Here is a 24,273-nt window from a genome sequence, read left to right on the forward strand (position 1 = left end):
AAATGCCGTTTACCTTCCTGACGGAGCGGTACCTATCTATCTACTTGCACTTTGACGAGCTTTTGAACTGCTAGGTTGGCAATAGCAGGGAGCGAGCAATGGGAGCTCACCCCATTGCGGGGATTCGAACCGCCGACCTTCTGATCGGCAAGTCCTAGGCTCTGTGGTTTAACCCACAGCGCCACCTGCGTCCCTAATCATTCATCTAGCCACGTTTAAAGAAATAAAAGGCAAACAAGGTGCTATCCTATTCATATGGATAAAAATTGTTTTTCTTTTTGTTATTGTTACGACTACTGCTACCCAGGGGCAGAGGAAGGGGAGTGCAGTGGGGGAGGGTCGCCCTGGGTGTCACCACTGAGGGGGGTGTCAAAATGCCAGGCGGCACTCACCACGGGGCCTGCAGTGCCTCCGAGCCACGTGCCTCTCCTGGGTGGCATGGGCACGTGCGGTGGCTTGGGCACACGCAGGCTCCGTGTTGCCCAAATGGTCCGCCCGCTGCCTCCCCACCAGCTGTAGGGCAGCAGAGTTGGAGGAGGCAGGCAGACTCTGGAGACCCCGCAGTGCTCCCCGCCCCTATGGGTGGCTTGTCCTGCCCTCGCCCCACCCCTGGGCACTCTGCCCCAGGCGCCCAAGCAGCTTCCTCTGCTGCTGCTGCTACCACTGCTATTGCTTACATGAACATGAGTGGTGTCTTGCAAAGCTCATAAGCAGGCATAGGCAAACTCAGCCCTCCAGATGTTTTGGGACTACAACTCCCATCATCCCTAGCGAACAGGACCAGTGGTCAGGGATGATGGGAATTGTAGTCTCAAAACATCTGGAGGGCCGAGTTTGCCTATACCTGCTCATAAGCATGGCAGGTCCAATCCAAATGTCAACATGGGGAAGAAGAATCATAGAATCATAGAATCATAGAGATGGAAGAGACCACAAGGGCCATCGAGTCCAACCCCCTGCCAAGCAGGAAACACCATCAGAGCACTCCTGACATATGGTTGTCAAGCCTCTGCTTAAAGACCTCCAAAGAAGGAGACTCCACCACACTCCTTGGCAGCAAATTCCACTGTTGAACAGCTCTTACTGTCAGCAAGTTCTTCCTAATGTTTAGGTGGAATCTTCTTTCTTGTAGTTTGGATCCATTGCTCCGTGTCCGCTTCTCTGGAGCAGCAGAAAACAACCTTTCTCCCTCCTCTATGTGACATCCTTTTATATATTTGAACATGGCTATCATATCACCCCTTAACCTCCTCTTCTCCAGGCTAAACATGCCCAGCTCCCTTAGCCGTTCCTCAAGAGATTTCTAGCTGCTTGGAGCAGCTGCTTGCTGGGGTCAAGAAAATGTTTTTAGCAAAAAAATATATCTGGAAATGGTAGCAGTTTATGCCACGCAACCAGTTGTGGAGAGAAAATGCTGGTTTTCCCATGTACCATCACAGGGCAGATTAGGCTGAAATAGCTCATGCTTGCTGCCCCAACCACACCTTTATTTGATGGTGGGTCAGTGGTGGGGTACATTCATTGCACAGGGGAAAGGTTTTAAATTCAGTCCATGGTTCATGCAGGTAGGGTCTGAGAAGACTCCTGTGTGGAAATCTGGACAGCTGATTTCAGTCCAACTAGGCAATACCGAACTAATTGGAAGATCAACTAGCACATAAGGCAACACCACCTGCTACCTCTTTCAGGTTCTGTCTAGATAATTGCATGCAATATCTAGATAACAGGCTATTGACTTCGGGCTGTAACTTCCTTATGAATCCTTTCCCAATTATCTAGGAAAATATTTGCATAATTATGCTAATATTCAACTGCAGCAAAAACAAAAGCAAAGCACCCACGCCATGCTGTGACATGTTCCTCTTTGCCCTATAAGTACAAGGACTACTCTAACATCTCTACATCCTGTCAACTCTTGAAACACTATCTAATTTTTCAGCCATGAAGATCTTTGCTCTTTTCACAGCTGTTCTCTTCTTTGTGCTGATGGCTGCTCCAGGTAACGATATTTATTTAAAAAAATTCCTTCCTGTAGCACCTTAAAGACCAACTAAGTTAGTTCTTGGTATAAGCTTTCGTGTGCATGCACACTTCTTCAGATAGGCACACGAAAACTTATACCACACGAAAGCTTATACCAAGAACTAACTTAGTTGGTCTTTAAGGTGCTACAGGAAGATATTTATTTATTTATTTAAAAATACAGTCAAATCTCGGTTGTCAAACACAATCCATTCTGGAAGACAATTCGATTTCCAAAACGTTTGACAACTGAGGCATGGCTTCTGATTGCAAGAGCTTCTTGCACTCAAGCAGAAGCCGCGTCGGACGTTCGGGTTCTGAAAAATGTTCAAAAACCAAAGCATTTACTTCTGTGTTTTTGGTGTTCGGGAGCCGAAACGATGAAAAACAGAGCCGTTCAAGAACTGAGGTTTGACCGTACAGTGGTACCTCGTTTTGAGTCCGGGTTCCGTTCCAGAGCCCTGGACGCTCAGGGAAAGGGACTCTCGACAATTATCCACTCTGCGCACAAGCGTGAACAGTTTTGTTCTTTTGCGCATGCGTGAAGCGTGATTTAGTGCTTCTGATTTAGCGCTTCTGCATGTGTGCAAGTGGCAAACCCGGAAGTAACCCATTTTGGTACTTCCAGGTTTGCTGCGGATGTTCCACGAAATGCTCCAGTGCTCCAGCCACAGCCCCTTCCATTAAGTTGGCTACAGTCCTATTGCCACCCACCAGCTGAGTCTGCTATTAGCAGGAATGACAATGAGAACACAACTTGTTCTTTCTTTTGCTACAGCACTTGCGCAGACGTCAGAGGCAGAATGTCGCAGGATGGGTGGCAGCTGCCATAATGGCTTTTGCCCAATAGGCAAAATTCACAAGGGACATTGTGGTAACCCAAAAAGATGGTGCTGCAGAAGATAGGTAAGAATTCTAGATGCATCTCCTGCCCTGCTGTCAGGATTGTTTTGTCCTTTGGTTCTTTTTATCTAAACCAATTTGGAGAAGTCCCAGTCCAAGCCAAAACCCGGGCTGGCTTTTAAGACATATTAATGTATCTGGCTGGGACACGGGTGGCCCTGTGGTTTAAACCAAGAGACTAGGGCTTGCCAATCAGGTCGGCTGTTTGAATCTCCGCAACGGGGTGAGCTCCCGTTGCTCGGTCCCTGCTCCTGCCAACCTAGCAGTTCGAAAGCACGTCAAAGTGCAAGTAGATAAATAGGTACTGCTCCGGCAGGAAGGTAAACGGTGTTTCTGTGTGCTGCTCTGGTTCGCCAGAAGCTGCTTAGACATGCTGGCCACATGACCCGGAAGCTGTATGCTGGCTCCCTCGGCCAATAAAGTGAGATGAGCGCCGCAACCCCAGAGTCGGTCACGAGTGGACCTAACAGTCAGGGTCCTTTACCTTAATGCATCCGGCAGGAGAATAAGAATAGCATATTTGTATACAGAACACAATAAGTAGGAATACTGCTGGCCAGAGTGAAAAAATAGCTTGGCATGTTCTTGTGTCTGTTACACGTGCCCGATCTGTAGAAGTTGCTGGGGCCAAGAAATGACTCACCCAGAACTTCTACATGCTTCTTCATAGGCTGTTAGGTTCCCACCTCAATTCCATCCATCCTGGAAGAGCCTATGAACTTGGCCCACTGTGTGCTGGTGATGCTTTCTAAAATGCTGAGCTGTACCATAGAGGCTGAGTCTGTCACCTGGGCAACTCTCTTCCTCTCCTGTTCTTCTGTTTATGATATGCAGGAAAGCAAAATGGTCCAAATCATTGTGAAATAGTTAATATAGAAATGGAGGTGCTTTCAAGACTTTTCCAAGGGATCGTTTCCCCTCCAAACCCCAATTCTGCCCCAGTTTTTCTTCCAGGCCCTGCTATGGCTTAGCATTTGCAGCTGTTGATGCTTTCCTTAGGAAATACATGCTAACATCCAGCTTTTTTGAAAGAAATCCGGGCTACCTGAAGACTGGTCTTCTAGTTATGATCTGTAACAGAAGAGGAAGACAAAATGGTCTAGATCATTGTGACATAGTTAATATAGGAACTGAGGTGCTTTGGGGACTTTTCCAGGAGACAGTTCACATCTCCAAACCCCAGTTTTGTTCTAGTTTTTCTACCAAGTTCTGCTGTGGCTCAGAATTTGCAGTTGCTGATACTTTCCTTAGGAATCGCATGCTAACATCGAGGGTTTTTCTGCAAAAAAACAACACAAAACCTAGGTTACATGAAGAATAGTGGAAATAAAACAATCAGAATGAATTGCTTTGGTGTTACTAAGCTTGACAAGAGCAGAGCCATAGGGAAGCTTTAAAAAATCAATTGGCCTTCTAATATTGGCATCATGTATTATGTTAGGAGGAGAGTTGGGTTCAAATCACTGGTGTATTTCAAAATAAAAAAAAATCCTTCCAGTAGCACCTTTAAGACCAACTAAGTTAGTTCTTGGTATGAGCTTTCGTGTGCAAGCACACTTCTTCAGATACACTGAAACAGAAGTTGCCAGATCCTTCTATATAGTGAGAAGGTGGGGAGGGGTATTACTCAGAAGGGTGGTGGGAATGGGAGATTGGCAGATAGCTGAGATGAGCCTGCTGACGACTCTTAACGACTGTAATAGGTCTTACAGGAAAAGGCAAGGGGTGAGAAGGTGAGAAATGGCTTAGTCATGTATAATGGGATAAGAATCCAATGTCTTTGTTCAAACCAGGTCTCTCCATGGTTTTAAGTTTGGTAATGAGTTGCAATTCAGCAGCTTCTCTTTCCAGTCTATTTCTGAAATTCCTTTGTAGTAAAACAGCTACTTTGAGATCTTGTACTACAAAGGAATTTCAGAAATAGACTGGAAAGAGAAGCTGCTGAATTGCAACTACCTGTAAGACCTATTACAGTCGTTAAGAGTCGTCAGCAGGCTCATCTCAGCTATCTGCCAATCTCCCATTCCCACCACCCTTCTGAGTAATACCCCTCCCCACCTTCTCACTATATAGAAGGATCTGGCAACTTCTGTTTCAGTGTATCTGAAGAAGTGTGCTTGCACACAAAAGCTCATACCAAGAACTAACTTAGTTGGTCTTAAAGGTGCTACTGGAAGGATTTTTTTTATTTTGACTATGGCTGACCAACACGGCTACCTATCTGTAACTGGTGTATTTCAAGTTACTCTGTATTTTTCTCTAATAAATTTTATTAAGATTCACAGAGAAAAATACAAAACTTAATATCCTTTTCCCTTTTTTTAACCACACCAAGACTATCTAAATACAGTAAAAACACAAAAAGGGGGAAGGAGAGACAAAGAAAGAAACAGAGGAGAAAAGAGGTTAAAAGAGAAAGGTAGAAAAAAATAAGATTCGGAAAAGAAGGAACTTCTGATTTTTCATCTGTCCACTATTAAAATATATGTATTCACTACATCCAATCCAATATACCACCCATCAAAGTTAAGTCAGTATTTTTAAGGGGCAAACAACAAATTATCATGCTCAGAACCTATTCAAGTCAGGAAAGGCCAATCTGTTTCTCCAGATGTTGCCAGCCTACAGATCTCCCTCACCCCTGATCCCTTGCCATACTGGCTGTTGGGGCCAATGGGAGGTGGGCTCCCACAACATCTGGCGAGCCACAGCATGATTTAAAGGACAAGCCCCATACCAATGTATTTCTCCTCTTTTTCTTTATATTAAAATCTGTGTTTGTGTTTTGCATCTGAATGTGTTCAGCTTTTTATTCATTATTATCTATGTAATACAGCATTAAAAACTGCAGAATCTGACAATGTTCTCTCTTTCGCACAGATAACGTCAGGATGTTGGCTGCGTTACATCCATAGCCTGAACATTTTCATGGCCTCTGCAACCCGCTTCGCTACGCTTTTGCGCTTTTAATGGAGCTGATTCTCTGGTGGTTGTTTTCCTTCTTCTGCTAATTAAAAATCATGCATTTGAGCACCTATGTTCTTTGTGTCTCTGTGTCTCTGTGCGTTCCCACAGCTGAATAAGCGACTTTATTTCAAAGCGCCTTGGAGAAACTCTTCCACACAGATGTCCTGTTCACTTTTCAGGCAGAAAACACATCTGCTGTCCTGCTCACCCAATTTAAAAAGGCACAGGGTTTGCCCTTCTTTTTACCTGCCTTGCAGTGCGGACCCAGAAGTCTGTACATTGTACCATTTCTTCTGATTTATTAAAAAAACACACATAAACATAAATATCTTTAAACTAAATTAAAATAAAGTAAAAAGGCATTTGAAGTGACTGTTCTGACATTATATTTTCAACCCCTTTCCCCCATCATCGACTTTACCATTTTTCAAAGTTATTGAAAACTGGGTTGAGTTCTCCAGAACCACTCCAAAGTCTCTATCTGGATTACAAGCAGGGAGCATATTCCCATCAGTATATATGTGAAATTGAGTGGAGGGGAAGTCACTCCTATTATTATTATTATTATTATTATTATTATTTTATTTATACCCCACCCATCCAGCTAGGTTTCCCCAGTCACTCTGGGCAGCTCCCAACAGAATATTAAAAACACAATAAAACATTAAACATTAAAAACGTCCCTAAACAAAGCTGCCTTCAGATGTCTTCTAAAAGTCAGATACTTGTTTATTTCCTTGACATCTGATGGAAGGGTGTTCCACAGGGCAGGCACAACTACCGAGAAGGCCCTCTGCCTGGTTCCCTGTACTTTCACTTCTTGCAGGGAGGGAACTGCCAGAAGACCCTCAAGTTGGACCTCAGTGTCCGGGCAGAACGAGGGGGGTGGAGACACTCCTTCAGGCATACTGGGCTGAGGCCATTTAGGGCTTTAAAGGTCAGCACCAACACTTTGAATTGTGCTTGGAAACATACTGGGAGCCAGTGTAGGTCTTTCAGCAACAGTGGGGCACCCAACAGGATGGTTGTGATGTGCCTCTGAATACCAGTAGCTGGGAATCGTAGGGAAGCAGAGTTCTGTTGAGCTCATGTCCAGCTTGCAGACTTCCCATGGGCACCTAGCTGACCACTGCGAGGACAGAATGCTAGACTAGGAGGGCCAATGGCCTGATCCTGCAGGCTTCCCTTATGAAACCGGATGAGGCTTTTCCAAGGGATAGTTTCCCCTCCAAACCCCAATTCTGCCCCAGTATTTCTTCCAGGCCCTGCTATGGCTTAGCATTTGCAGCTGTTGATGCTTTCCTTAGGAAACACATGCTAATATCCAGCTTTTTTGAAAGAAATCTGGGCTACCTGAATACTGGCAGAAATCAGAAATCAGAATGAATTGTTTTTGGTCATGCTAAGCTTAACAAGTGCAGAACCAGTGGGAAGCTAAAGCCATTCAATCACTACCCCCCCATTAAAAAAATTTATTGGCCTTGACATAGTGTATTAAGTTTAGAGGAGGGGTCGATACAAATTTCAAGTTATTCTGTATCTTTAATGAGGAAACAACAAATTCTGCTGGTGAAAACGTATTCAAAGCAGAAGAGGCTGATCTGTGTTCTTCCAGATGTTGCCAGTTTCCAACTCTTCCATCACCCTTGTCCCCCTGCCATGCTGGCTGTTGGGGCCATCGGGAGGAAGAGTCTAACAACATCTGGCAGGCTAGAAGATCCCATCTCATTTTAAGGATAAATAACGTATCAATATAGGGATGGGGGTGTTGCTGTGGGTTAAACCACAGAGCCTAGGGCTTGCTGATCAGAAGATCGGCGGTTCGAATCCCCGCGACGGGGTGAGATCCCATTGCTCAGTCCCTGCTTCTGCCAACCTAGCAGTTCGAAAGCATGTCAAAGTGCAAGTAGATAAATAGTTACCACTCCGGCGGGAAGGTAAATGGTGTTTCCATGCACTGCTCTGGTTCACCAGAAGCGGCTTAGTCATGCTGGCCACATGACCTGGAAGCTGTACGCTGGCTCCCTCGGCCAACACAGCGAGATGAATGCCGCAACCCCAGAGTCGGTCACGACTGGACCTAATGGTCAGGGGTCCCTTTACCTTTACCTTAACGTATCAATATATCTCCCCTCTTTCTCTTTGTATTTAAATATGTGTTTGTGTTTTTGAGATGTATGCGTTCAGCTTTTTAGTCCTGATTATTTATGTAATACAACATTAAAAACTGCAGAATCTGACAATGTTTTTTCTCTTTGGTGCAGATAACCTCAAGATGTTGTCTACTCACCATGGATTTAGGGTAGCTTGAACATTTGATGGTAATGCTCTTCTGATTTGCCTCCAGCTTTTAATGGAGCTGATTCTATGGTGATAGTTAAAGAAAAATAATTAAAGACAATATATTTGAGCATCTATGTTTTTTGTGTGTCTGTGTATTGAAGAAGTAGATTGTCAAAGAGATCTTTTCGGGGTGCAGATGTAGAGAAATTCACACTTCTCTGAATATTGCAATGTGGTTTTCTTGCTGAGTTATGTCTACAAAAAATGCAGTTATTAGGGAAAATTGCACTGCAAGGATGTCTATATTAGACAAGATTACATACAGAAATCTGCATAGTGGGGAAAATGCACATTTAAATGCTGATGGATTTTCATGAGGACGTTTAAGAAATGCAAAGCAGTTTGGAGAACTGATCTTAAGATAAGGAAAATGAGCAACTGAGGAAAACTGAAATTAATAGATGCAAGCTAATGACAATTGTGGTCTCAACCATTTTGAGGGTGTCACATTGCCTACTCCAATTGAAGGCACCAGCAGGTTGCCACCTTCCAAAAAAACAACCCCAAACATCTTTGTTGTTAGGAACAATACTTTAGCTTTATAGAAGCCTTTGCTAATTGCTCAGAGGATATACACAGAATCTCATAATACTGAAAAAAAAAAACCTTGCAGGGGAGGCCAAAAATTATAGCAATCACATCAGGCAGTTAAACCCTGGAACATAGATGGGTGTTGGGGATGCTTGAGACTAACAAATAATAGCTTTAGCCAGGTCAGTTCATGGCTTAACTGATATTTGGATTCAGGACAACCTACATATAATTCATGGCCGTAACCTCTATGTTACAAAATAGCCAATGCAGCTGGCTTCATAATTCGGGATTGGAAGAGGGCAAGGTGGGTTTGTTGACACCTTGTTGCCTCACAAGAAGGACTTTGCAACTAAACTGACAGTTGGCTCCATATACAGTGGTACCTCTGGTTACGAACTTAATTCGTTCCAGAGGTCCGTTCTTAACCTGAAACCATTCTTAACCTGAGGTACCACTTTAGCTAATGGGGCATCCTGCTGCCACCGCATGATTTCTGTTCTCACCCTGAGGTAAAGTTTTCAACCCGAGGTACTACCTCCGGGTTAGCGGAGTCTGTAACCCGAAGTGTTTGTAACCCAAGGTGTTTGTAACCCTAGGTACCACTGTATGCCCCAAGCTCAAACCAACTTGAGTTTTTAAAAAAGGAAACTCTTTTTAAAATGCTGGACATTTAAATGCTGGACATTTTTCAACCCCCCCGGCTCTCTTCTTCACCCCCCCATTTTCATTTCACTTTAAATTTTCACGCCGTCTTTCCGTACTGCGATACACAAGGCGATTCTCAAGTTGAAGAAACAACAAAACAGACAGCGAAGATCACACACCTGATAACGGTCTGATCGAATTCAAAGAAGTCATAATAAAAGCATAACTTTGAAATAAACAACTTATATCAAATAAAAGAATATTCAACAATCCATTAGAATGTAATAGTAAATAGACACTGCCCTCCTCCAGAGAAATATCCTGGCACAATGGCTCAGTCATAGCCTGAAGGGTTACAGGGTGTTGTTTTTCTTCAGCTTGATTTCCAAATATGCAAAGCAGTGCTCACTTTCCTGGCATATACTCCCGTGGTGAAATGATTATGATTTTGAAATAATCCCATCAAATGCATTCAAGGGCAGGTTGAACATTTCAATAGAGGGAGGAGAGAGACTCATGCTGCTCTCTCCTGCATGTATATCTTGTTTACCTGCCTGACAGAAGCAATATATAATGCCATAATCTTCTAATTAAAGCCCAAGCAGCTGCAGACATCTGTATGACTCACCTAACATTTCATCCTCAACATCGATTTCCACTTATAAGAATTAGGTCCCATGCCCTAACATAACTCAGACTATAGCTAAGCCTAGGGATGTGTGTATTTGCCAATTTCAGTTCTCTTAGTTGCATTTTAAGTTTGGTTTGCTGCATTTCTGCATATATTTGCCTTAAAAAAAAAATCTTCATGGAGATTTGTACAGTTTTGTGTTTCTTCTAACAGATGATTTTTTTGTACACATTGTTTTGCCTGGTATGCACATTCTCGCAAGCAATTTCCCCACCTTTAAAGCCCTATACAGCCTAGGACCCTCGTGCCTACGGGATCGCCTCTCCTGGTATGTCCCACGGAGGACCTTACGGTCTTCAAACAAAAACATATTGGAGATCCCGGGCCACAGAGAAGTTAGACTGGCCTCAACCAGAGCCAGGGCTTTTTCGGCTGTGACTCCGATCTGGTGGAACACTCTGCCACAAGAGATTAGGGCCCTGCAGGACTTGACATCTTTCCGCAGGGCCTGCAAGACAGAGCTGTTCCACCAAGCCTTTGGCCAGGGCACAGCCTGACTCCCTCCTTTGGCAATCTTCACAGAACTCTATCCCAATGGTTGCCATCAATTTGATTTGAAGTAATTTTTTAATGAAATGATTTTAGAATGTTGCATTATTTTATTGTTGTTAGCTGCCCTGAGCCCGGCTTCGGCTGGGGAGGGTGGGATATAAATAAATTATTATTATTATTATTATTATTATTATTATTTGCGAATAATTCACTAATGTGTGAATAATGCACGTTTTTGTAGTCTACTTTTGCAGCAGACCATTTGGAGACCTGCTGTGATGAGCTCTTGAGACGCTTTGAGGGGAATAAAGGCCTTTGACTTCATAAAAATCTCGATGCCATGATTTCCTAGTTTAGGTGGCCTGAAGTTGCTGGCCAGGATCCAATCCCTAGCAAGGAATTAGGTGTGTTGTGCTGCAGGGGGTACAATGTGTACACAGTATCTTCAGTTGCATAGACTCCTGGAGCCTGTTCCAGTGAACATGCAAATATTGGGACTGAGCTCCCACCCACTGTGCCACTGACAGCTGGAACTAACCACTGGATTGGACATCACCATACCCATATTGCCTAAATAATGTACACATTAAGGACATGGCCCTTAACAGCCGTAGTTTCCTGGTACATACTGGAGTTGCAGTTAATGAAGGACAAAACATGTTCAACTGGAAAGGCATTTAAGAGTCCGGGATGAACAAGTGACTTACAGGAAGAGGAGTAAAGCCTTCATCCAGCAAATCAGGATGAACGCAGGATATGAAAGCTCATTGTCATACAACCACTCTGCTAATAAATCAAAATGAATGCTCAACCAAGACCAGGTTATCTGACTATTTGGGTGTCCTTTTAATCAACATTCATGATGTTCTGTGCTCAGGGTGGAACCAGGGCAATTATATGTGACGCTGCTTTCAGGGCTGTTCACGTCAGTAAAAATTTAAGGGGGAAATGCTGTGTTGTTTCCAATCAGTTCCAATCAGTTGTTTCCAACCCTGTGGCTTCTTGCCTGTTACTTTCCATACCACAAATGCATACCCTCCAAGTGTCCTGATTTTCCAGGGAGTGCTGAGATTACGAAAGCTATCCTCCCGGCTTCTGATTTGATCCCGGAATGTCCCTATTTCCCCTGCTAGCGCCAGTGCCTCAGAGCTCAAGGAGGAGGATGGATCAGCGCTTGTTGTGGGTGGCGGCTGTAGTGGCCGCAGCTGTGAGGGAGCCTCCTGTTGCCTCTCCTTGGCCTCTTCTGATGGCCTCTTCCCTTGGGCAGATCATAGTGGCTGCTGGACCGCAGGAGAGGAGAAGGAGAGGTTGTGACTGCCAAGGACCAGTCCTGCATGATGCTCTGGCTTTGAAGGGCAGGAGTCATCATTAAAACCAAAAACCAAAAATCGCTTTGTGTGTCTGTGTCCAATCTTGCCCCACTTGAGAATTTATGCATTGAGGAATATCGAAACAAGAAACAACTAGAGAATGGATAATATTTAAGAATTATGTAAAACTTTATTGTACAAATAACTCCATATTAGCAGAAATTGAGTGATATTTGTAAAGAAAAAGATCAAAGCAGAGAGAAATGATATTACCGTATTTTTCGCTCTATAGGACGCACTTTTTCCCTTCAAAAATGAAGGGAAAATGTGTGTGCGTCCTATGGAGCAAAGACGCCATAGCCCCGCGACCCTCTCCCGGCTGGAGAGGTGACGCGCGGCTATGGCAGGAGCCTCTACAGCCCCGCGTCACCTCTCCAGCCGGGAGAGCGCGCGCGGGGCTAAAGAAGCACCCCGCGACCCTCTCCCGGCTGGAGAGGTGACGGGTGGCTATTGAGGCTCGTCACCTCTCCAGCCGGGAGAGCGCGCGTGGGGCTAAAGCAGCCCCCAGCGACCCTCTCCCGGCTGGAGAGGTGACGGGCGGCTATTGAGGCTCTTGCCATAGCCGCCCGTCACCTCTCCAGCCGGGAGAGCGCGCGCAGGGCTAAAGCAGCCCCCAGCGACCCTCTCCCGGCTGGAGAGGTGACGGGCGGCTATTGAGGCTCTTGCCATAGCCGCCCGTCACCTCTCCAGCCGGGAGAGCGCGTGCGGGGCTAAAGCAGCCCCCAGCGACCCTCTCCCGGCTGGAGAGGTGACGGGCGGCTATGGCAGGAGCCTCTCCGCTGCGCCTTTCCGCTGCTCCCTGAACTGCTCTTTGGGGCTGGTGGTGGGCTTCCCCCCGCCAGCCCCAAAGAGCAGGTCGAAAGGAACCTGAAGCCTGGAGAGCGAGAGGGGTCAGTGCACACCGACCCCTCTCGCTCTCCAGGCTTCCAAGGTAGCCGCCTGAACGCACCTTAAACGGCACCTTGTTTTAGAGCGGGAAAACAAGAGGGGGAAAGTTCTCCCCCTCTCTGCACAGCGCCTCCTGCCACTTCGCTGAAGGGGCGCTGGGCAGAGAGGGGGAGATTTTTTTTTCTTGTTCTCCCCCCTCTAAAACAAAGTGCGTCCTATTGTCCGGTGCGTCCTATGGTGCGAAAAATACTGTATATAATGTAAACCTGTGTTTAAAAAGAATGTTATATCAAACATAATGAGAAGGATGGGAAGAATTGTGTCGATGAATACTTTTACTATGTAAATAACTTTGTCTTTTTTATTATTTGTTTCATATCTTTGTTACTTCTTTATTTTATCTTTTTCTCTTTCTTTATAAAGTTTCTATTTTATATCATTTTCTTTTTTCTACCTGTTAAGAGATAGTACATGTTTGTATAGACATGCAAATATTTTAATCAACAAAGAATATTAATAATAATAGTAATAATTTATGCATTGATGTGTGTCTTTCTTTCGAAATAATTTTTATTAAAGATGTTCTCGGGTTACAAAAGTGCATGCATCACCTCTATTTTCATGTCTTTTCAACAAGATCAGTTACATTTGGCGTGAGACATTAATGTTGGATACAGTATAAGATTGGGGGAGAAGAGAGATGGGGAGAGGGAACGAATTTCTATTAATTTATTGTGCTTTTCTTCTTGTAAATCTGCCAAAGAATAAAATAAAACCAGGATTAAGGGGGGGTTCACTGAGGGGTGGAGGGCATGTGCTCTGTGCCCCGTTGGTGTACTGGCGGTGGCACTTGCCCTCCCTCTGGTAGGAAATGCTCTGTAGGAGGGGCTGGGGGGACAGAAAAAAGGGGAGGGGTCAATGAGAGTCAGATGGAGGGGGGGGAGTGAGAATGCCAGGGGTGGAGCAGAGGCAGAAAAACAGACATTGAAAGGATAGCATACCCTCCCTATTTTGACCTAAGGAAGGTTGGAGGTTATGAAAATGTTCCAGGGAGTTGTTGTTGTCATGAAGTAGTGATTCTGTCAGCAAGTATCGCTGGGTGGGGCCCCTCAGGTAGGTGGTAACAATTAGTTCCCAAAATGGGAGCAGATGATGATGATGATGATGATGATGATAATTTACTTGTACCCCCACCTATCTGGCTGCGTTTCCCCAGCCACTCTGGGCAGCTTCCAACAAAGATTTGTTGTTTAGTCATTTAGTTGTGTCCGACTCCTCGTGACCCCATGGACCAGAGCACGCCAGGCACTTCTGTCTTCCACTGCCTCCCGCAGTTTGGTCAAACTCATGCTGGTGGCTGCGAGAACACTGTCCAACCATCTTGTCCTCTGTCATCCCCTTCTCCTTGTGCCCTCCATCTTTCCCTCCATCTTTCCCAAAGGAAAGGACCGGACCCTGATTAAAATAAGACACGAGGCTTTGACCGGCAAAGCTCTCGGAGGAAGTGCGTAAAACCACACCCCTAACCAGGCCATTTTATTAACAAAAGAATCCTTCATACAGTGCTTGTGAGAACCAATCATATTTCCTCTGAGCATTTCATCAAACCCCATGTGGGAACAAAGTTACACTACAGCACTAATTAGCATGCATACCCCGCAGGTGAGAAATATACATGATAAGAAGGATGGCCAGAAAGACAGGATCATTATCACCTTCATGTGAGATCTGTTTCCTGGCTCCAAGATTAACATCTTGAGATTAACATATTAGAAAAGCTACATCAAAGAAACTGCCCATAGTCTTAGATGACCCAGGACGCCTGCCTGTCTGTCAGTGTATGTGACTTGTCAAGAAAGAGAAATGGAACAGGGATGCAGAGGTGTGGATTGATCAAGAATCATATCAAAATAGTTTAAACCCAGTCAACGCAATGCTTTCATTGCTGACACAGATGGCTTACTCTATATTTGTTATAATTCCTCATAGCAATGCCACCTGATCACTACAAACATCAGGGTCTTTTCCAGGGAGTCTTCTCTTCTCATGAGGTGGCCAAAGTATTGGAGCCTCAGCTTCAGGATCTGTCCTTCCTGTGAGCACTCAGGGCTGATTTCCTTAAGAATGGATGCGTTTGATCTTCTTGCAGTCCATGGGACTCTCAAGAGTCTCCTCCAGCACCAACAAAGATTAAGAATACATTAAAATCAGGCTGCCAGCCTTCCGTGGCCCCATAAATCTTCGAGTTAACTTGCCGAGAGGAGGGAGAGAGCATGTCGTAGATTAGACTGCCGTTTGATGTCTGTAGCTGGTGCCAGAGAAGAACTCAGTAAAGCCTGATAACCCGTTCGGTGCCTATGTGTGTTATTAGAAGCTTGAAGGGGCGGCTCAGGAAAGCGATCTCCTACTTGACAGTCCCCCCCCCCATTTTTGTTGTGCTGGAATCTCGCCTCCAGATGGTAGCATTGCCATCGCACTGAAAGACGACGTGAGGCAAACCAAAATATGGGTCTTCTGTTCTGGAAGACCATTCAACTTGCAAAACGTTCGACAATCAAGGTGCGGCTTCCAATTGGTTGCAAGAGCTTCTTGCACTCAAGCGGAAGCTGTGACAGACGTTTGGGTTCCAAAAAATGTTTGAAAACCGGAGCATTTACATCTGGCTTTTTGGCGTTCAGGAGCCAAAACGTTTCAAAATGAAGCCGTTCGTGAACCGAGGTTTGACCGTAACAGGTTATACTTATCAAAACATTAAAAGAGGATCTGTTGATCAACATAAAGAAACCTATTGTCCAATCAAACAAGTCTGGGCAAGTGAGCTGGGATAATAGGCTGATCTAATCAATCCCATTTCATGACGCATGCAGCAAGGTTTGACAAATAAGCCAATCATAACATGTAACATGGCCCAGCCGACCCACATTCACCCTGATGCACCTGACAGGCCAAAGCCCAAACCGGCTCAGATATTAATCTGATAGTTTCTTAAGTCTACCCAGCCACCCAGACCAAATGTCAAGAAGCCAAATTCTTAAGCACCACTCCAGTCATACAGACAACAGTGTAAAGTTGGCAAAAAAAGAGGAGACATAGGCTGATTGGTGTCCCTCCCCAAAATTCCCCCCCACCAACAATTAGCAAAACCCATACAGCTGGTGGCGCTGTGGGTTAAACCACAGAGCCTAGGACTTGCTGATCAGAAGGTCGGCAGTTCGAATCCCTGCAACGGGGTGAGCTCCCATTGCTCAGTCCCTGCTCCTAGCAGTTCGAAAGCACGTCAAAGTGCAAGTAGATAAATAGGTACAGCTCCGGCGGGAAGGTAAATGGCATTTCCGTGCGCTGCTCTGGTTCGCCAGAAGCGGCTTAGTCATGCTGGCCACATGACCCGGAAGCTGTACGTCGGCTCCCTCGGCCAATAAAGCAAGATGAGCTCTGCAACCCCAGAGTTGGCCACGACTGGACGTAATGGCCAGGGGTCCCTTTACCTTTATACAGCTAGAACAGGAGAGTGGGGGTCACAAGTAGAAGGGTGAATGCAGTGTAGAGAGGCTTAAATTCTGGAAGTGTAAGGTGGAATGATGCATGGATGGTCCGGTATAAACCCACCACCAATGAACTATTGACATGTTGCAGGATATATCTGCAAAGAAACCAAAACCAAAGCCAACGTAGAGGGGCCAATACTCTAAACTTGGCTTTGTGCAAGCAAATCTGCATGGTTGTTGAATGAATGGGTCAGCTGGAGGGACCAGGAAAGAAACTAAAATTGACCAATTTAGACCCCCCTCCCTCCCATCCTTTGCATTCTGTTGTAGTGTGTGTGGGGGGAGGGGAGTTGTGGGGGAGATGGGAATGATATGCAAGGGCCCCCACCAAGAGCAGGGAGTGGGTGAGAAGAGATCTCCCCTGGGGGTGGGTAAGAAACACGATCCAGTTCAATTTTTGATTTGGTTAAGCAACCGACCAAAATGTTACCAGTTGTTCTGCTTAAGGTGAATCCTTACATCCCTTTGGGCTACAAAAGAGAAGAAAAGCAGGTTCTTTGGCAAGTGTTCCTTGTGGTTACTGGCTGCTGCTGGTGGAAAGCTATGCTTAGCACAGGTGATGACCAGGTAAGGGGCTTTTGGGAACCTTGCATTGAAAGGTTTGCTCAGATTCTGAAATGATGGTCACCACTCATCCTTGTTGTTGTTGTTGTTGATTAGTCATTTAGTTGTGTCTGACTCTTTGTGACCCTATGGACCAGAGCATGCCAGGCACTCCCGTCTTCCAATGCCTCCCGCAGTTTGGTCAAACTAATGCTGGTAGCTTCGAGAACACTACCCAACCATCTTGTCCTCTGCCGTCCCCTTCTCCTTGTGCCCTCAGTCTTTCCCAACATCAGGGTCTTTTCCAGGGAGTCTTCTCTTCTCATGAGGTGGCCAAAGTATTGGAGCCTCAGCTTCAGGATCTGTCCTTCCAGTGAGCACTCAGGGCTGATTTCCTTAAGAATGGAGAGTTTTGATCTTCTTGCAGTCCATGGGACTCTCAAGAGTGTCCTCCAGCACCATAATTCAAAAGCATCAATTTTTCGGCGACCAGCCTTCCATACATCACTACTGGGAAAACCATAGTTTTAACTATACGGACCTTTGTTGGTAAGGTGATGTCTCTGCTTTTTAAGATGCTGTCTAGGTTTGTCATTGCTCACCATTCATCTATGTCTGCTTTTAAATATTAAAGGCTAACAAGATGTTAACCACTTGTTATCTCATGTGGATGAGAACTGCTGTTCTTGTTACTGCTGCTACTACTAATGCTGCTGCTACAACACCAACATGAATGGGGCCTTGCACAGCTCAGGTCCCTAACCTGAGAAGCTTCCAATCCAAATATCAACATGGAGAAGATGAAATTTCTATCTGCTTGGAGCAGCTGGAAAGGGAGGTGCTTGGCAAAATATTTGTGTGTGTTTGTGTGTCTGTGCGCGCAAAAAACCCCCTCTGGAAATTGCCACCATTTATGCCATGCGACCATTTCCTGCATTGAGAGAAAAAGATGGCTGCCCCCAATTTACGATTATGGTGCAGAATCAGGAGAAATGGACTTTAGGCTGAAATGTCTTCTGCCTCCCACACATACCTTTGTTAGATGGTGGAACTGCAGGTCAGTGGTGGAATACAGTCTCTGCCGTGTCTCAGTTCTCCAAAGGACCATTGACCATGGGTAGGCAAACTAAAGCCTGGGGGCCGGATCCGGCCCAATCGCCTTCTAAATCCAGCCCACGGATGGTCAGGGAATCTGCATGTTTTTACATGAGTAGAATGTGTTCTTTTATTTAAAATGCATCTCTGGATTATTTCTGGGGCATAGGAATTCGTTCATATATTTTTAAAAAAATATAGTCCGGCCCCCAACAAGGTCTGAGTGACAGTGGACCGGCCCCCTGCTGGAAAAATTTGCTGACCCCTGCCATAGACCCTGGTTGAGTGCCTGGAACTCCTTGGAAACTTGCCGCAGCTCAGCAGAGAGTGCGTGTGGCACCTAACTTTTGTAACAATATGCTGCCTTAGCTCCATGCCCTATCTAGATAATTACACGTAATGATATTTTTATAATATTGTTTTTGTGCATGAGGATAGTTAATTACATTTAAGGTCAATAACTGGCTGTCGTCTTGGGGCTATGCGTTCCCTAGAAATACTTTCCAAGTAACTAGGGATATACTTGCATAATAATACCATCATTAGATTGCAGCAACCCACAACAAGCAGCACCCACAAGATCTTCATGCCATGATATGAACACTCCCCTTTGCCCTATAAATACAAGGACCTTTCAAGCACCTCTCCATCCTGCTGTCTCCTGACACCCCATTCAATTGTTCAATCATGAAGATCTTTGCCTTCCTTACAGCTGTTCTCTTCTTCGTGCTGATGGCTGCTCCAGGTGAGTTTTCAATTGACGATCTCTGAATGTGGACTTCGGGAGGGTATGTAGCTGCTGCTTCCGTGCTCTGCTGCATGGTGGACCACCAATGGGCTCCTAGATGTCCCATCAGCCTCAGTCAGCATAGCCACAGTCCAGTCCGGGAGGTTGGGAGGTTGGGAGAGTCCAGCAGCAACTGGAGGCCCATAGATTGCCTGTACCTGCTCTATAGGAACCAGGCTAGTAAGTAATATTTCCATGTCTTAGATAGGGAGCCCTTACTCCCATGAGGACAGTCCCAGGAGATCAACATTCTCAAGCTCAAGCATGCCTTACAGTTAATAAATGACCACTCTTTCACCATTGTGCATAAGACAAATCTTGCATTTTCCTAGTTCTGTAAACCACCCAGAGTGTAGCGCTTTGATTGATTTGATTTATATACTGCCCTGCATCATAAGATCCCAGGGTGGTTCACAGAATAAAATACAGGATAAAAACAAGTAAATAATTAAAATCAAACCAGCAAAACAATAAGCCTTCCCCTTCCCACATGTCCATTTAAAAGGTTGTAGGATATTAATCAGCCAAAGGCCTGGTTGAAGATGATCGTTTTTGCCTAGTGCCTAAAACTACATGTTGTTGTTTAGCCGTTTAGTCGTGTCCGACTCTTCGTGACCCCCTGGACCAGAGCACGCCAGGCACTCCTGTTTTCCACTGCCTTCCGCAGTTTGGTCAAACTCATGCTGGTAGCTTCGAGAACACTGTCCAACCATCTCGTCCTCTGTCATCCCCTTCTCCTTGTGCCCTCCATCTTTCCCAACATCAGGGTCTTTTCCAGGGAGTCTTCTCTTCTCATGAGGTGGCCAAAGTATTGGAGCCTCAGCTTCAGGATCTGTCCTACATAATGTCCTACAAAACTACATAATGAGGGTCAAAACCAGCATTTTGAGTTGGGCCCAGAAGCTAATTAGCAGCCAGTGCAGTCAGGCTAGGATTAGAGACCCTCCAAGTGTCCCTATTTTCCATGGACATCCCTGATCTCGACCATCCGGATTTCTCCTTTGTTCCCAGAATGTCCCACTTTTCCTTAGGATGTCCCTATTTTCCCTGGAGAAATGTTGGAGGTTATGGAGTTATCCAACCCCCGAGCCATTTGAAGGCAATCCTGTAAAGGGGAGGTTTTTTTAATAAAAAAAATATTTAATGTTTTATTATGTTTTATGTATGTTGGAAGCTGCCCAGAGTGGCTTTTCTTCCAAGTTGCTCAAGTGATCTTCAGGTTATTGTTTTCTTATTAGGAAAAAACCCCTTTTAATCTGCATATGCGTGTGTTGCTGAGAAGTCCCCTGAGTAAGCTTACCAGGGGTCAGCAAAATTTTTTAGCAGGGGGCTGGTCCCCTGTCCCTCAAACTTGTGGGGGGCTGGACTATATTTTGAAAAAAATATATGAATGAATTCCTATGCCCCACAAATAATCCAGAGATGCATTTTCAATAAAAGCACACATCCTACTCATGTAAAAAGACCAGGCAGGCCCCACAAATAAACCAGAGATGCATTTTAAATAAAAGGACACATTCTACTCATGTAAAAACACACTGATTCCCAGATCATCTGCGGGCCAGATTTAGAAGGCGATTGGGCCGGATCCAGCCCCCGGGCCTTAGTTTGCCTACCGATGGCTTAAACCATTCCTGTGTTTGGGGTGGTGCTGGTTTCCAATAGGGAAGGGGTCACTCAAGTTGGGTATAAGAGGGAAGATGTGGGGCTTGCACCCACATGTTACAGGCTGGTGTACACCTGTTCAGTTTTCTGGCCAGCCAGCTATGGCCCCTTCTATTATTTTGGCTACTATCCTGTTGGCACTCACTAGCTGAGTCTGCTATTAGCTGGAGTGGTGATGAAAATGCAGTTCTTTTCATAGCTGTCAACTTACAGATTTGAAAATAAGGGACCAGCAGCCTTGAAAATAAGGGACCAGCAGCCAAAATAAGGGATTTTAGTCAATCAGCTGAAATACGAATTTAAAAGGGACCAGATAATTTTGGAGAGAAGTGCTGGTTTTTAGCTCTTCGTTTCCAGAGGTTGTTGCTCAAGACACCAGCCGATGAAACACTGCGATTAAATAACTACAAGCAGCAACCACTTTTGGTGCAAAATGAAGTCCAAGCTACGAAGATGCTGCTGCAGTTCTGTATCTTTTCTCTCATGCTCCACCTGCAGCTCTCAATTCCATCAGGTGGGGCGGGAGGAAGGGGGGGGGAATAGCGCCCGAAGTAAACCCGCAGATCAGACCATCTATGCTAGTCTACCATTACAAATCTATGGGAGAAGCGCTTGCGGTCCTTCCCTTGTAGCCCTTGGAACACCTGCCCACGCTTCCGCCTCCTCCTCTTCCTCCTCTCTCTGAACTGCTTTCTCTATGGTTGCCCTCGCTCTCCTCTCAAGGCTCCTCAGCAATTCATAGGCCATGCGAGGCTGCCCATTTCATCCGGGTCCTTCGGCGGCACAGCCGCAGTATGGCCTAGCAGGAGCGGCAGCGACGAGCAGAGGGGAGGCCCCAGGCAGAGACACTCAGTTCGGCGGCTGCGAGGATGATGGCGGCGGAAGGGCCCGAGGCTCCTGCCAGTCCTAGCGGGGAGGGACTCCCAGGGGCTGAGGCTGGTGAGAGGAGGCCGGAGGGGGGCGGGCCAGGTAGCCAAGCAACGCAGTTTGAGCCTCCCTCCTCCCTGGCCGGCAGGGAGGGAGGGAGGGAGAGGAGCTGCTTCCTTTGAAACTCAGGAAATTTAAGAGACATCCATCAGTAAGGGACAGCAGCGGGACATGGCTCTGGGATAAGGGACTGTCCCTCCAAATAAGGGACGCTTGACAGCTATGGTTCTTTTATTCCTTTTGGTATAGCACTCGCGTGGCCAAAGACATATGGTGAATGTCATCGTGCCCATGGCAGCTGCCACCATTCTTGCCCACACCATACACGACAGATTGGAGAGTGTGCACGCTATGTACGTTGCTGCAAATAAGGGGTAAGGATTCCAGAAAAAGTGTTTGTCCTATTGTCAACATTGTTTTGTCTGTTGGTTCTCTCTATATAAGCCTGTTTGGAGCAGCCTCAGTACAAGCCATAATCTCAGCTGGCTTTTAATAAATATCAATGTATCCCACAGGAAATAAGAGCAGCATATTTTTTCCTGTTCAGCACATGAAATATACTCGGAGTCGAGAGTGGATTTCATGCTGTTTATTCAGCTCATAGTAGTGAGGAGGAATGAATGTTCCCCCAAAATATCTGCTTTATATACATTATTTACACAATGGGCTGCATGTGATTGGCTAATTCTGGGATTCTCCTGTAGGCCAATCAGGTTGTGGATTCACTTCCACCTGGAGCTGGATTGGGTGGCTCCTGTGGACCAATCATACTGCTGCATTGTTCTAGGACCAATCAGGCTGCTGCATTTTGGATCCTATTCAACTCAGTACATAACAACACAATAAGTAGGGATGCTGCTAACTAGAAGGAAAAATAGATTGGTGTGTTCTTGTGCCTGTAACAGATGTTGACGATATCAAATATTGTGCAGTTTGAAGCAACTGGAAGCAGAAGAACTAACTCCTTTGGAAGGGAAGCATTGTCCAGACCCATGAAAACATTATTCAAAGTTTTACTGGCAGAACTTTCTTTAAAACAGAATTAAAACATCAAAAATATCCATAAAATATCTTGTGCTGACCTGCACAGGTTCAGCATCTTGCAAAATATGAAAATAATAATAAGCAAACCTCACCCTGCCCTCTCTCTCAGCTGCTTTGGAGCCTCCAGGATCCCCCTTTGTTCAGGAGAGCTGTTTACTTGCATTGTTCTCCCAGTAGCATCCAGAGACCTCCATTTGCATCTGAGTTTGGGAGACAAAGAATCAGAGGCAACTCCTTTCAAAATCAAGAATGCAACCCAATACCTCTTGCATGTTCCCAGGTTTACAACCCTCACATGTTAGCTACCAGAGAACAACAGTCAGTTTGTTAATCATCAATTCTGCAAGGAGCTCGGAGTTATTTAGAAAACTCTTTTGGAAAACCCCCAGTGTTAGCAATACACTTTTGGGTATTTTCCATTTTAAACCTCCATCAATACATATACATCTTTCATTTCTGTGTGAATTAAACCATTATACTTAACAACAGATGCTTCATTTGTATGAATCACAAGCTGTCCTTCTTCACTGACTGCCTCAACACTTCATCAATGAAGGATGCTTGGAGGAGAAATTGACTCATTGTGAGTTGATGATGCTTTCTGAAATATTGGTGCTAAACTGCAGCACAGAGCCGTAAGACTGGTATATTTCTAGCTATTCTGTATTTTTAATGAGGAAGTGACAAATCACCTTGCTCAGAAGTTATTCAGATCAGGAGATGCTGATCTGTGCTTCTCCAGATGTTCTCAGCTTACAGATCTCCATCACCTTTGACAATTTCTTATGTTGGGGCCAATGGTGGAGTTGAGTTCAACAATATCTGGAGGACCACAGGTTCTCGACCTCTGATTTAAATAAAATAACTATGTGTTTCCACACCCTTTCTTTATATTTATTTATATGCTCCTTGTTTTGATTTGTTTGTGTTAAGTTTTTAAATCTTTATTATCTACATAATTCCACATTAAAGACTCCGGAATCTGAAAGTGTTTTTCTCTTTGCTGCAGATAGTGCCACGGCTACTCACAGCGGATTTCAGCGTTACTTCCATGGCTTGAACCCTCATAGACCCAGCTTATTTCACTCCACAATCCCTTCTCCTGATTTGCTGTGCTTTTAATGGAGCTGATTCTGTATCGAATTGTCTGTGTTAATTAAAAATGCATGTATTCTAGCAGTTATATTATTGGTGCCTCTGTATTTTGGAGAAGTAGTTTGTGGAGGAGATTTTTTCATGGTGTATCCTAGGAAGACCCAGTCAGTAGAGCATGAGATTCTTAACCTCAGGGTTGCGGGGTTTGAACCCCACATCAGGCAAAATATTTCTTCATTTCAGGAGGTTGGACTAGATGACCCTTGTGGTCCCTTCCAACTCTACAATTCTATGATTCTATGAGTTTACCTAAGGGACCAGCTACTTTTCCAAAGTTTGTCCTGCTAAGGTAGGGATGGACAACATGATACCTTCCTACCACCCCCATCATCTCTGATCATGTGCATATAAGCACCACTTTTCTCCGATGAAAATAGCAACGCCCTATCTAATAATAATAATAATAATAATAATAATACCCTGCCCATTAGGACGGTTCATAAAAAACTTTTTTTAAAAAAATGCCTGCTCCAAAGGTCTTATCTTACTACACTAGGGATTATATAGCTTTATCTGAAATTTCATGCATATCAGTTAATAGCTTGACGCTCGTCTACGAAAATAGCTGTTTACTTGGCCGTTTTCCTATCTCGTGAAGGCTGAAATTTCGATTCAGTGGAGCAGAGTCAAGATATTAACTGATATGCATGAAATTTC

The 24,273-nt window shown here is 45.0% G+C and overlaps 3 long non-coding RNA genes across 4 annotated transcripts; 2 read left to right on the top strand and 1 right to left on the bottom strand.

Annotated features, from left to right (window-relative positions):
• Window positions 1-1,837: 1,837 nt before the first annotated feature.
• On the top strand, window positions 1,838-8,307 carry LOC308474673. Of its 2 annotated transcripts, none has more exons than XR_013984813.1 (3): window positions 1,838-1,999; window positions 2,801-2,928; window positions 8,157-8,307. It is a non-coding gene; the product is annotated as an uncharacterized lncRNA (long non-coding RNA). The 2 variants fall into 2 exon arrangements; XR_013984814.1 differs by lacking the exon at window positions 8,157-8,307 and adding an exon at window positions 5,806-5,955.
• Window positions 2,780-24,135, bottom strand: LOC308474681. The gene is made up of 2 exons (XR_013984824.1): window positions 23,487-24,135; window positions 2,780-2,950 (listed from the first exon to the last, which is right to left on the bottom strand). It is a non-coding gene; the product is annotated as an uncharacterized lncRNA (long non-coding RNA).
• On the top strand, window positions 18,624-23,644 carry LOC308474675. Its single transcript, XR_013984816.1, has 3 exons — window positions 18,624-18,783; window positions 21,667-21,791; window positions 23,471-23,644. It is a non-coding gene; the product is annotated as an uncharacterized lncRNA (long non-coding RNA).
• Window positions 24,136-24,273: the final 138 nt, after the last annotated feature.

The sequence above is a fragment of the Podarcis pityusensis genome, assembly GCF_964106645.2.
Source record: "Podarcis pityusensis genome assembly, chromosome: 3".
Taxonomy (NCBI): Eukaryota; Metazoa; Chordata; class Lepidosauria; order Squamata; family Lacertidae; genus Podarcis; species Podarcis pityusensis.